The sequence below is a fragment of the Apodemus sylvaticus genome, chromosome 5 (genome assembly GCF_947179515.1).
Source record: "Apodemus sylvaticus chromosome 5, mApoSyl1.1, whole genome shotgun sequence".
Lineage (NCBI taxonomy): Eukaryota > Metazoa > Chordata > Mammalia > Rodentia > Muridae > Apodemus > Apodemus sylvaticus.
Window position 1 is genome coordinate 16,824,664 of NC_067476.1, and position 14,062 is coordinate 16,838,725.

General features: G+C 39.7%; 1 protein-coding gene across 4 annotated transcripts in view; it reads left to right on the plus strand.

Moving 5' to 3' along the window:
* Rabgap1 (RAB GTPase activating protein 1) overlaps positions 1–14,062 on the plus strand; it is a 122,518-nt gene that overhangs the window by 3,697 nt on the left and 104,759 nt on the right. Inside the window, exon 1 of one of the 4 annotated variants that reach the window (XM_052182398.1) lies at positions 4,797–4,861. The exons of 1 other annotated variant lie outside the window; for it this stretch is intronic. The gene's annotated coding sequence lies outside the window, so the exon portion shown is untranslated. Of the gene's footprint in view, positions 1–4,796; positions 4,862–9,511; positions 9,561–13,958; positions 13,980–14,062 lie in introns of those variants that run through there. 2 more of the 4 variants (XM_052182400.1, XM_052182399.1) reach the window with 2 other exon arrangements.

The following is a 14,062-nucleotide window of genomic DNA, read 5'->3' on the forward strand; positions in this document are numbered from 1 at the left end:
CCAGGATGTGACGGACCAAAGCAGCCAGAAAATGAGTACTCTTTCTTCTAGTTTTTATTTTTCACGGTTGGGGACTGACCCAGGGCCTTGTATAAGCATGCACCTTATTGTTTGTTTTCATCACTGAGGTGTAAACACAGCCTAGCCACCATTGTTTAACTCTGTATTTTGACAGAATTTTTAGGAATTTTTAAGAGAATAGTATCTATATGTTTCCATTTTACTCTATTTGGAAATAAAGATTAGTACATTCCAAAGCAACTGCTTGTATGGAAAGTAGACATCTACTGTGTATATTCAGGGAGGAGGCAAGTTCCCAAAAGACCCAGGAAAAATTTTTTGCTAAGTTCATCCTCAAATCCAGCACAGAGAGAATTAATTTGTGAACCAATCAGCCAAAAAGATTAAAACTGGGCTGGGGAGATGGCTCAGTGGTTTCAAGAGCACTTGCTGCTCTTGGAGAGGGCCCAGGTTCAGGTCCCAGCACATGGCACCTTATATAACTGTCTATAAGTCTGTGTGATGATTTCATGTCTCCTTGACACAAGCTAGAAAGACTGGAAAGAAGGGAGCCTCAATTAAGAAAATGCTTCCATAAGATTGCGCAGTAAGGGGCTAGGGAGATGGCTCGGCAGTTAAGAGCACTGACTGCTTTTCCAGAGGTCAGAGTTCAAGTCCCAGAAACCACATGGTGGCTCACAACCATCTATAATAAGATCTGATTCCCTTTTCTGCCACACAGGTGTACATACAGATAGAGCATTCATGTACATAAAAATAAATTTAAAATAATTAAAGAAAAAAAAAGATTGTGCAGTAAGCAAGTCTGTAGGACACTTTCTAATTAAAGATTGATATAGGAAGATATGGTGGGTGGGGCTACCCCTGGGCTGGTGCTCCTGGGTTCTATAAGAAGGCAAGCTGAGCAAGCCGTGAGGAGCAAGTCAGTCAGCAGCATCCCTTCTGACCTTTGTATCAGCTCCTAACTCCAGGCATGTACCCGGTATGACCCTGTCCTGACTTCCTTCAGTGATGAACAATGGTGTGGAAGCAGAAGCTAAATCAACCCTTTCCTCCCCGAGTTGCTTTGGTCATGGTGTTTCCTCACAGCAATAGTGACCCTCACTGGGACACTCTAGTTCCAGGAGATCTGATTACTTCTTCTTGCCTCTGCAGGCACCAGACACACATGTGGTGCATTTAACATTCAATCAGGCAAAAGCAAAACACTTAACAATAAAAGTATATATAATTTTCTCTAGAAATATAAAGAAAGCATGATGCCTATAAAGAAACAGTAAAGTATGGCCAATTCCAAAGGAAAAAAATAAGTCCACAAATTGTCCCTAAGAAATATTTAACTAAAAATATTATGGGGTGTTGGTGTTGATCAAACCCAATGTCCCATGCATTTTAGTCACATCTGACAAAAACTTTAAAGCAACTATGTTATGGTTACTCCAAAAATTGGGAGTCATGAATAAAATGAAGAAAGCAGTATATGAACAAAATGAGAATATCATGAAAGAGAAAGAAATTATGAAAAGGAACCAAAATAAAAGTGTGGCTTTGAAAAGTACAACAATGGAAGTAAAATATTGAATGATGGGGTTGGGTAGATGGTGTACTCAGTTGTTCAAGTGTTTGCCATACAAGCAGAAGGACCCAAGTTCAATCCCTACACAAATAAGCTAAGCCTTACAGTTAATGCCTGGGGCCCCAGTAATGAGGAGATAGTATCTACTGGATCCCTGTAGTTTGATAGCCAGCCAGTGAATCCTCATCAGGGAACACCTGGACAATGAGGGACCCTGTTTCAAAAAGCAAGATGCACAGTACGTGAGTAACAACATATGATGTCCTCTGTCCTCCACAGCACATGGCACACACACATACACTCCTGTGCACATATGTATGCTCCATGCACACAAAAACAATCGGAGTACTTCTAAGGCATGTTTGAGAGAGCAACAGAAAGTAATCAGGAGGCTTGAAAGTTTGGGCGGGTGCATTTTAAATACCCAAGGTCCTTCTTTCTTATATTTAACTTTATTTTTTATTTTTTAATCCTACACAGCCTCCAGACTCTTACTTACCTCATGTTTTGCCTACTAGCATTACCAGAGTTTTCACTTGAAAACCCCAAATATGGTGGGATCCCTACAAAAGGCACCTTTCTGTCTATAGATTGAGCTGTATTTCCCTCCCTTTTAGCATTCAGAGATCTTACTGTTCTGGCTCTTGCTTACCAAAGTACTTTATCTCATAACAGCCCCAAATTCTACACATATACTGTACTCATACAATATAAGGTTTCTAAGCCACCTACTGGTAAAAACTAAGCATATTAAAAACTCCAAATTATTTTTCTGTGAATGATATGTTACTTAGTGGCATTGGAAGGCACTAAAATAGACTAAAATCTATATTTTAAAAGGACTCTGGGGCTGGAGAGATGGTTCAGTGAGTAAGAGCACTTACTGCTCTTCCGAAGGTCCTAAGTTCAAATCCCAGCAACCACATGGTGGCTCACAACCATCTGTAACAGGACCTGACATCCTCTTTTGGTGTGTCTGAAGTGTACTTACATATAATAAATAAATTAAAAAAAAAAAAAAAGGACTCTGGTTACATGGTGTCCCTGTCTCAAAATAGCAACAATAAAAACTGACAAAACTCAGCTCTATGGGAGCTGAGAATTTAGCCTAGGTGGTAGAGGGCTTGCCTAGCAGGCAAAAACACCCTATGTTTGATTCCACACACCATGTATAACACAGGGTGTGTTGGTGTATGCCTGTAATCCTAAGCATTGGGAGGTAGTTAGTAGAATCAGAGGTCCAAGATCATCATCTGCTAAATTGAATTTGAAGTTATTGCTACTAAATCAACATCCCATGCTCTATACAATAAGTAATACTATGTGCTAAATAATTTGCATTGTATCTAATATCAGGAAACAAATCTAGCACAACATCCTAGGTGACATTCATTGAACCTTCCAATACAGCTTCTAGTTTGCAAAAATATAGGGTTTAGAAGACAAACTCTGTAACTTATTACAGACTTTTTGAAGCAAATATTCAAATCCGGGAATTTTTTACTTTCATTTTTTTTTTTTAGTTATCTGCAAAGAGCCATTCATTTTTAAATTGCACATTTTAAAAACACTTAAAAGGCATAACTAGATGCAACTGATGGTCCCATAATTACATGTAGTAATCATAAGAAAGGTAGGTGTTATTAATTAAAAACAGAGATTACTAGACTGGTATGTTATTCCAGCATTTGGGATGGAGGCAGGAGGATCAAGAGTTTGAGACTAGCCTAAGCCACCTATGGGTAAAAACTAAGCATATTAAAAACTCCAAATTATTTTTCTGTGAATGATGTTACTTAGTGACATTGGAAGGCACTAAAATAGACTAATGTCTATATTTTAAAAGGATTCTGGGGCTGAGAGATGGCTGAGTTACATGAGACCTGGGTCAAAAAAAAAAATCGGATTATTAAACTGATCTTGTCAACTGAAATGTTAACATTGGTGGTGAAATGTGACATTCCTAATTTGTTTTGTGTCTATTTTTTAATTTTTTTCTACAAACATTGATTATGGAATAAAGTTTTACTTAAGAAAACTTAATTTACACATGCACTTTGACTGTACTTATGAATCAAGAAATACATGGAAGTTGACCACCAAACTAGTAAACATTTTGTTAGGAGTGCACGAGATTATACTTTCTTTCTCATATTATTTGTATACTTAAAAATGGGTGTATATAAGGAAAAGAAAGCATCAGTCTCGTCCCACAGGAGTCTTAAGTGTTTTGTGAAGGACAAGACACAAAGGGGAACTGTAGCAGGGAAGGTTGTCTTTCTTTTTAATTGCTTACCTGGTTCACATTGTAAATTGCGCACTAGGAAAAGAGTGTACCACGTTCAAATAAAGAATAATTGGCTTTAGACGTCTAAATTACTAAGTCTTGTGTAGCAGCAGTGACTGGCAAAGACCTGTAATCCTAGCTATTCTGGGTCTCAAGACCTGAGGATGTAGACTTGCCTGCTCTACAGCATGAGTTCAGGGCAGACAAAGGTAACTCAGCGAGACCCTGTCTCAAAGTTAAAAATAAGTCTGGGATTTAGCTGCGTGGTAAATGCATCAAGTGTTAGGTTCAGTAACAATAAAGTAACAATTTTCAAAACACTTGCACACCAGTTTTGTTTTCAGCTACATTGTGTTGATGACGGTCAGGACCTTTACACTTTGCTTTATTACTGTTGCTTTGTATTCAACTTGAAATACCTTTTCAAATAAAATTCTCATCCTGGAGTCACAGACTGAAACAACCTTACTGGTTCCTAGTTTCCTCAGTACTTGAAACTGGGTCACTGTATGGAGTTTGAAGTTTGATTTGTAGTTCGAGTTCTGTCACATCTTCCCAAGTTTAGGATAAAGCTGAACTGAAAGACATGTTTTTATAAAATAAACGATCACAATCCTTGGTTCTGTGCGCCTCAGTAAACGTTGGGGGAGTTGAGTAGGCGTTAAGTGCTGCCTGGCAAGCAAGGCTTGCTTCAGAAAGGTGGACACCGATGCCTCCCGGCCCCCCGCCCACCGCTCCGCCACAGCCGCAGGGGTAGCCGGGTCCGGGCCCTGCGCGCAAGCGCGGGTCCTCGGGCAGGCTCGGAGCCCGGGTGGGGCTGCGGGAAGGAAGCTCCGCCTCGCGGGAGAACGCGGGGCCTATGAAGTGGGGCGGGGGGCGGGCCGGAGGGCGGAAGGAGCCGCTTCACGTGAGCAGGGGGCTGGGCGGCGGGGAGGCCCAGGCGGCGGAGCCTCCCTGACGGCGCTCGGCGGCAGCAGGTCCGGTACAGTCGCCGTTCCCCTCCTCTCACCCTGGTCTCCTTACCCCGGAGGCGGGGGTCCTTCCGCCGCCCCGGCTAGAATCCGGCTGCCTTCTCTCCCCGCCGGGCGGGGTCGGGCCGGGAATTGCGGGGTGCCCTCTCGACGGGCCGAGCCCGGAGGGGAGCAGAGATTGGGTGTGGGGGAGCGGCCACGGAGGGCAGATGGCGCACGCGCGGGCCCTACCCCGCTCCCCGCCCCCCCAGGAACCCCTGCCCAAACCGGTTCCCCCTGTCTGGGTGGGTGTCTGTCTCCAAGCCTCACAACTGCTGCTCCCTTGGAAAGCCGTTTCTCTTCACTTTTGTGTTTTTGTCTTGGTCTTGTTTGGAGATCTGCCGGCATCCTCTACCTCAGTTTCCCCCGTTGCCCACTGAGTCGGTGTGTATGTGACTGAGGCTGCCTTGGGCCTCGGGCTGGCTTCCTTGGCTGCGACTAATTTGAAAGACTTACTCTCTTTCAGCGTCGCTCTGCTTTCTCTTACTGGTATTTTCTGCCTCATTCTCCTCACCTGCGTTCCAAGCGTCTCTGGTCTCGCACTCTTTCTGTCTAAAAGTAACACCTGCCTGTTCCTGCCGTGTGTCTTGATTTTCATCACCTTTCAGGGTTAAGTGAATCAGTCCAAAGGCTTTCTCCAGCCTTCCAGGGTGCGCTGTCCATCCCCTGATAGTAGTCAAGGCCGTAGGCTTTACTAATACCTACATTTGTAGTCTGCCGGAGCTTTTACAATCGTACTCATACCTGTGGTGCCCGAAGGGCCCAGTTATCTCGGAAGCCAGTGTCCTAAGCAGACTATGACCATGCTTGTAGCGCTCCTTTTAAAAACCGTGCGCCAACTTGAATTTGAGATTGTGTGGGGCGGGTGGGGGAGGGTCAGCAGGGCATGAGTCCCCCATACCACGGGAGGAGAATGTCAGGGACAGAGTTTTGCAATGTATCTGATATTTTCATTTAGATCAACACCTGTATTTACATTCCTGTGTAAATATCACATAGAACGTGATGTAAGTATGTGGGCTTCCAGCTACTTTAGGCAGAGAAACAACGGACGATAGTGAAATTGTCAAACTGAAAGTCATTTGAAAAAAAAAACAACTCTGGTGCTAAAGAAGTGCATGTATAACTTTTTAATGTAAGTGAAGGACCTGTTGTATTAATCCATATCTACTCATAATATTGTAGATTATACTGTATATTGAAGATTTAACCAAAGCTTAGACAGGAATGAGAATGAACAAAGGAGAGAATTACTTATGAACTTCCTTAAAGGTCAGAATTTGAATTAAAGTTTGAAAGATTAATTTGTATGTATGTACATTTTAATTGCAGCTGAAGTAGGATCACGAGTTCATGGCTAACCTGGGCTACATAGCAAGACCCTGTCTCAAAGAACAACACCAAAAAAATAAATAAAACTTACATATTCAATACAAAATATCAGATTGGTTTCATGGTTAAAGTTATCATATTGCTATGTTGTGGTACATTTTTCAGTTTCAACTCTGTGTGTGTGTATGTGTGTGTGTGTATGACTGTGTTTGTCTCAATGGCTAGTGGATGCAATTCTGTCATCTGCCACCAAGATACACAACAGTGTACAATCTTTGATTTACTTTTTAAACTTTTAAAACTCAGTTTTATTTAACTCACTGGCCTTACTAAGCTATATCTTTGGGAACTTATCAATTGTGTGAATTTTGGCATGGTATTTTGTTTACAGTTTACGAGTGATTAGCAACATAGCATGACTCTTAAACATGTGGTTCTTCCCTTTTCCCCTTCATAGTGAGAAGTATATTGTGCACATTGTCCACAATAAAGGCATGATAAGTGAACTTTTAAAGTCATTTTCTTTTATTTAGTAAATTTCCATCTAGATAAGCCTGCTATGAAAGATAATTCCCTAGTAACTGTTATAACAAGCCACTTTTAAGAGATTATTTTGTTTACATTAGGGCCAGTGTTGAGTATTTTATGTGAACTTGTGGGCAACCTATGTCATAATGTTATGACATAGGCTGTCCATAAGTATCTTGGCAACTCCCCAGATTGTCATATATCATTAGACTTTTTTAGCAAGTAAATAGGCAAGAGTCAATATTTTCTTGGAACTAAAACATTATTTATCTTCAGGTCCTTGTTTAACCATGTACCTAAATCATGTTGGTACTTTGTATGTATTCTTTCCTCTTTTTAAACCAATTATTCATAGTTAGATCCTAAGGAAAGAAAATTCAAAGATAAGGAATATGCACCTACATAAGTTTCTGAAAGGAAAATCCTACCTCACTTGCAGCTGCTTAGCAATGTTTTGTGAATTTTCAGAGTTTTAACGTGAGATAAACAAATTTGTATTTGAGACTTGTGATTAAGCCTTTAAACAAAGTCATTTTTCTTAAAAAAAAAAAAAAAGATGCACATCTTCGACAACATTGATTAACTTTAATGACTTCATAACTTTATAGTAATGAAAGAATCCACCTTGAAAAAGATTGATATTTCCTTAATTCTGTTGCTTAAGAGGTGCCCAGGGGTACAACAGCCATGGAGACAGAAGATGGAATGGTGGCTGCAAGAGGCTAGAGATGAGATAGATCCTAGACGGTGGGGTGTGCCATGGGCTTAGTGACACACAACCCTACCTTAAACAGGCCGCAAGTGCTGAAGTTGTGGCACCTGTGTGTTTGACTGTGATGGTAAAGGATGGCAACTTGTGGAACATTTAGCAGAAAACTTTGTCTCATAATTTGTTAAAGAGTACCTTTTAGATAAGTTGGCTTTTCTAATTTTTAATTTCAAGTATACCCAAGATAATTTTTTTTGTTTTTTGTTTTTCAATTTAAGCTGCAATTAATGAGGTTTATTTTCACAAGATTCCGTTACTTCACTTAATAACAGTTCAAAGCAGCAGCCCTAAGAGTCAGACTTTAAAACAAAGCCATACCTATTGTTTAGCAACTAGTGGTAGAAAATAATCTATATTTTTAAAGGTAGGGGGAGGTTTCCATTGAGTGAGTTTGATCTGTCCCTTCCTTTTCAGGGGGTAGGCTATGAGAAATGCATGTGAAAACTACTGCAAGAAAAATAAGTTTAAAACTGACAAAAATGAAAAGAACTAAGATAATGTATGTATTCCTTTATTACTCTGCTCATTTAGTTTTAGTGTTCAGGGTCAAACTCAAAGCCTCACACTTGCCTGGCCTGTGCTGTGCAGCTGAGCCCCACTACAGGCCCTTAGTGGGGTTGGTGGGGTATGAGGTACACATGTGCCTGTGGAAGCCGGAGGTGGACACTGGGGTTGTCCTCGTTTGCTCTCTTGCATTCATGGTTTAAGGCGTGTTCTCTGCTGAGCCTGAAGCTCATCAGTTAGTTACCTGGTCAGCAAGCTTCAGTGTTCTTGACCCACACCCTGGAGTTGGGGTTATGGGCATATTTAAAATGGCTTGTAAGGATCTGAATTCAGGTCCTCTTGATTGTCATGGCAGTAGTGACTTTTGCTGCTGACCCCATCTCCCTAGTACCTGTTTTACTCTAAAAGGTACAAACCCTGTGCGAATTGGCCTGCTATGGCATCTTTGAATCTTGTTTTGTTACTTTCTGTTGTAGTTCCTGAACTGAAAGTAATATTAACCATAGGACAGGCTGGAATACAATGGAGATAAGGATACCAAGAAGTGAGATCCAGCTCAGAAAAGAACAGAACACCTAGGTGCCTGAGTTTGCACCAAGTTTCATAATTTCTCTGTGAGCTAAAGCAAATTACTAGCTTTTGTCTGTTATACAAAATTAATATTCATCTGACAAGGTTAGTGTACACTGACAATAATGTTTTTGAATGCTTCTTAGTTCCACATTGGGGCTCAAATTAGCACTCAGTAATTCATACATATTACTATCTTTTTAGATTTAACATCCTCAAGATTCCATAAAGCTATACTCATTTGCTTATTGAACAACACAATTTACCTACTGAACATTGAAAAATAATAAGTAAGAAAGAGGTGATGAGTATGTAGGGTCCAAAGGATATATTTTGAGACTCAGTTTAACTATCTTCTTGGCCATGACATTTGAGGTTTTGATGGAGTCAGAGACGATCAAGGGTAGTATCTGGGGTAGTTGACACACTCCTCGGATCCTAGCACCCTGGATGCCAAGACAAGGAACTGGGATTTTAAGGCCAGATAGGGCTGGCTATGCCTTGTTTCAAAAGAATGTGCTGTTGTTGGATTTGGGTTGTTTTTTGTTTTTTTTCTGTAGCTATATTTCCAAGTACTTGCATATAGTGTGGCATATTGGCCATTTGTCTTTCTTTTACTATACCTTACCAAGTACACTCATGCAGTAGTTGTTCCCCACTATCGTACCGGGTATGAGAGTCACTCAAAGACTCCTACTCATATGAAAATGGCATAATATTTGCATATAATCTTGACACCCTTGCGTATCCCACATATTTTAACTTAGATCTCTTAGAATACTTGATACAGTATAAGTACTTTTCTTTTGTTATGCTATATATTTAGGTGCTATGGGGGGAAAGTACATGTTGGGTACGGGTGTAATTTTTTTTATATATTTTTGATCCTTAGTTGAATGCATAGATGGATACATGAATTTGGAGGACAGTGTATCAACCATTCAACTTTACTGAGCACTTCAAGTAAGCAAGCATATGAAGATAATATGAATAAAACAGTCTCTTGCCCACAAGTAGTTCGGGTATACTGCATTGTGACCATGTATTTCCAATGTGTAACATGGTGGTTTATAGTTGATATTTACTTCTAAAATGAATACAGAGTAAATACAGCATATACCTTAATTCTTATATTAAGACATAAAAGCAAACGAAAAGACTTAGAAGCACTAGCATGAAATAATGAACATTTCAGGAGAATGGAAGGACTGACTTCTTAACTAGGTCATTGAATTTTATTGGAGAGGGAAAATGTTCACTGGGGAAATAGAGACACATTTCTTACTTAGGAACCACCGTGCACAAAGACTTAAGAGCCTCAAAGTTAGCAGACTATTCTGAAGATTGTGTGGTATGATTTGATTTTGTGGTAAGATTAAAGTGACAGCTAGGCTCAAGACATTGAAAACTAAGTGATTCGAAGAAATTGGGTTTCTTTTATTTTTCTTTCCTATTTAATTTTTTAAAAATTTTTAAACATGTGGGTGTTTTGCCTGCATGTAGGCTGGTGCATTACATATACACCATTGAAGCTAGAAGGAGGGCATCAGATCCTCTAAAACTGGAGTCACAGACAGTTATAAATCAGCAGGTGAGTGCTGGGAATTGAAACTAGGGTACCCTGGAAGAGTAGCTAGTGTTTGTAACAGTTGAGCTCTCTGGCCCATTTTAATTTTTATTTTGTTTTCATTAGAGAATTTGTTAAAATGTAATCTTAAACTGTAAGAGTGTCTTAAACATCATGATTAAAAATGCCAAAGGAGAAGCTATTATTTTATTTTGTATGTATTGGTGTTCTCTTTGCATGCATGTCTGTGTACCATGTACATGCTACACGCCTGCAGAGGCCACAAGAGGGCATCAGATCCTCTGGAACTGGAGTTAAAGATGGTTGTAAGGTACCTTGTGAGTGATGGGAACCAAAAAAAAAGTTCCTCTGGAATAGCTGTTAGTGTTCTTAACTGCCGAGCCATCTCTCCAGACAACCCTGATCGATAAATGGATCGATTAATCTACCTACCTACCGACCTACCTACTTACTTATTTTATGTATGCATAGGGGTGGTCAGAGGACTAGTTTTTAGGGTCTGTTTTCTCCTCGCACCATGTAGGTTCTTGAGATCAACACAAGTACTCAGGTAAGACAGTAAGTACCTTTATCCCCTGAACTATCTCATCCTCCCTCATTCTATTCTCATTCAGGAATTAGCAGGGATTTTGAGGAAGGTGGAGAAGGATTAGCTAAAGGGTCATATGTAATATTTAGAAATTCTGTAACTAAGGAATTAACAACTCAGAGTCCAGAACAGTGGTTCTCAACCTGTGGGTCAAGACCCCTTTTGGGGGTTAAATAATTCTTTCACAGAGGTCACCTAAGACCATCTGAAAACACATTTACATGTTTCCATTATAATTCATAACTAGCAAAATTACAATTATGAAGAAGCAATGAAAATAATTTTTTGGTTAGGATCAGCATAACATGAGGAACTGTATTAAAGGGTCACAGCATTAGGAAGGTTGAGAACCCGTGCTCTAGAGAGAGCGACTTTTTGAAGAAGGATAGACAAAGGGTTATCAGACACTTGATAGTGAATAAAAAAGAAACCATAACACAAATGCTAATGTGGAACTCAGAGAAAAGATAGGCCTATGGTAGTCTTAGTGTATAATGTAATAGTCAAGGGAAATGGGAAATACGGAGAGGGTGGAGTGTCTAGTACAGGCAGAAGAAAAGCAACCTCGGTGAGCCAATGGTAGGCAGGTAGAAAACAAAGCTGAAGTGATAGTTTCAGAATAAGGAAATCGTCATTTTTATTGACTTTGGGTTTTGAAATCTTGTATTATGGACAGCTTTTTTAGTTTTTGGTTTGGTTTGGTTTGGTTTAGTTTTTGGTTAGTTGCTTGCTTTTTGTTTGATACAGGTTTTCTCTGTGTAGCCCTTAATGTCTGTAGACCGAGCTGGCCTTGAATTCAGAGATCTGCCTGCCCCTGCATCCTGGGTGCTGAAATTAATGGTGTGTGCCCCCACTATTCAGCTCATTAGGGGATAGTTTTTGTTTTGGTTTATTTTTTAAGATTTATTGTTATTATATGTATTTGGTGTTTTGCCTACATGTATGTCTATACACCTTGCTAGTATCTGGTGCCATGGAGACCAATAGATCCATAGGATACAATAGGCCATCAGATCCCCCTAGATGTTACAGATGGGTGTTGGCAATCATGTGTGTGTTGGGAACTGAGCCTGGGAACGTTCACTTAACCTGTGAGCCACCCATCTCTCCTGTCTCTGTTGGATAGGTTTTGTTTGATTGGTTGGTTTTTCAGGACAGGGTTCTCTGTGTAGCCCAGCTGTCCTAGAATTCACTCTAGAACAGTTGGCTTCAAACTCAGACTCACTTGCCTCTGCCTCCAAGTGCTGACATAAAGGCCTGTACCACCATGCCTAGCCACAAGTAAATTCAATGTTAATGGATAGGGTTTTAGAAACTAGAAACAATACAAATTTTTAATTGGTATCCAAAAAAAAAGTGATTTCTATTGTGAGTACTACTTTTCATTCCAAAACACATTAATGGAATCTATAAGAAATTGAGAATGAATATGCATCTTCATTCAGTGAGAATTAGATACATTTAAAAATCATTTGATTTGTGTGTGGAGGGAGCCACGATGCATGTAGAAGTCAGAGGGATTACTCCTGGGAGTTGATTATTCTCTTCCACTGGTTTTGGGAATAGAACTCAGGAACTCAGGTAACTAGGCTTAGTGTCAAATGCCTTTACCCACCAAGCCATCTCACTGCCCCTCAGGTGCATTGTTTTCTGTGTTTTGTTTTGGTTTTGGGGTTTTGTTTGTTTGTTTGTTTGTTTGTTTTTGTAGACGTGAATAGTTAAACATAAAATTGTCATTTAATGACACACAGCATGGAATTTGGGCAAAAAGTTTATTAAGAGATTTCATGTTGTTCCCCTCCCATTTTGTTTATTTAAAACAAAGACTCCCGATGTAGCCCAGGCTGTCTTTGAACTTGGCAGTGTTCTATTTCAAGCTCTTGAGTCTGTCTCAAAATACCAAAAAACAAACAGAAACAAAAAATCAACTCAAACTCTTGAGTGCTAGGATTGCATAGATGCCTGCCTACCTTTCTTTCTTTTTAAATTTTTGTAATGGAAAGTCCTTCATTCCCTGCTTAATTTGAATATTTAATAAGCGTGCCTCAGCTTTCTAAGTGCTGGTATTACTGGCATGTACCACCATTCCTGGCCTGCCTCGCTGAGACTACTTCAATCAAAATCTCTAGTGGTCTTTCATGTATTAGTAGAATAAAAGTAACAAAAGGCTAGATAATATGAAAATTATAACACCATTGGACTTTGAAATATGCAGAAGGATACATAAGTGAAGGAAGTTACCTTTCATCTTAGGTGACTTTATTTTTACTTATTTTCTTTTGGCTTTTTGGATTTGTTTTGAAATAGTCTTACTATGTATAGGCTGGCTGGCCTAGAACTTTCTATGTATGTAGACAAGATTGTCAACTGCTTCTACCTTCCCAGTACTGGAATTAAAGACATACCACCATGCCACCCTGATTTTATTAAGATATGTATAAAAGGAAACATCCCAGAGTTCTGCTTACCAACACAGGGCTCTTGGTAACATGTTTGAAACTTACCACTCTTGTGGAAAAACAATCTTTTTTAGTGTCTACTAAACACAACATAGTTTTCATGTCATGTATATGACATAAATATGGGAGGCCTGGGGCTGTAGTACTGTTCATAACGTGCATGTGTGGCATGCATGCGGTTTGGGATTTAATCTATAACACTTTATAAAATGTGGGTGTGGTGCCACCTGTGATCCTGGGGGTCATAGTTATTCTCTGCTACAAAGTGAGTGAGTGGCCATCTTGAACAACATATGACTCTGTTACTGTTCCCTCCCCCAAAGTCCTGACATTCTTTTTTCTGTAAGTAGGATATATTTTACTCTGTTGTACAAAAAGAAATATTTTCAAAGTATTCCTTTATATTTATTTAGGTTAAAATAAATTACAATGTGTGTTATAGTAAATAATAAATAAATAAATAAATAAATAAATAAATAAATAAATAAATAATTGGGGTTTCTAACCCACCTTTGATCATTCAGTTCCCAAATAAAGACACAAAACCTTTATATTTCTGATAAGCTTTTAATGCACTAGAATTGGGCAGATACCTATTCCCTAAGCTACTTCTCCATCAATAACTGAGTTATAACTTGCTGTCTTAGGGTTTTACTACCGTGAATGGACACCATGATCAAGGCAGGAGCTGACTTACAGGTTCAATCTATTATCATTGAGACAGGAATATGGCAGCGTCCAGGCAGGTATGGTGCTAGAGGAGCTGGGGCTTCTACATCTTCTGTAGGCTGCTAGGAGAAGACTGGCTTCTAGGTAGCTTAGCATGAGG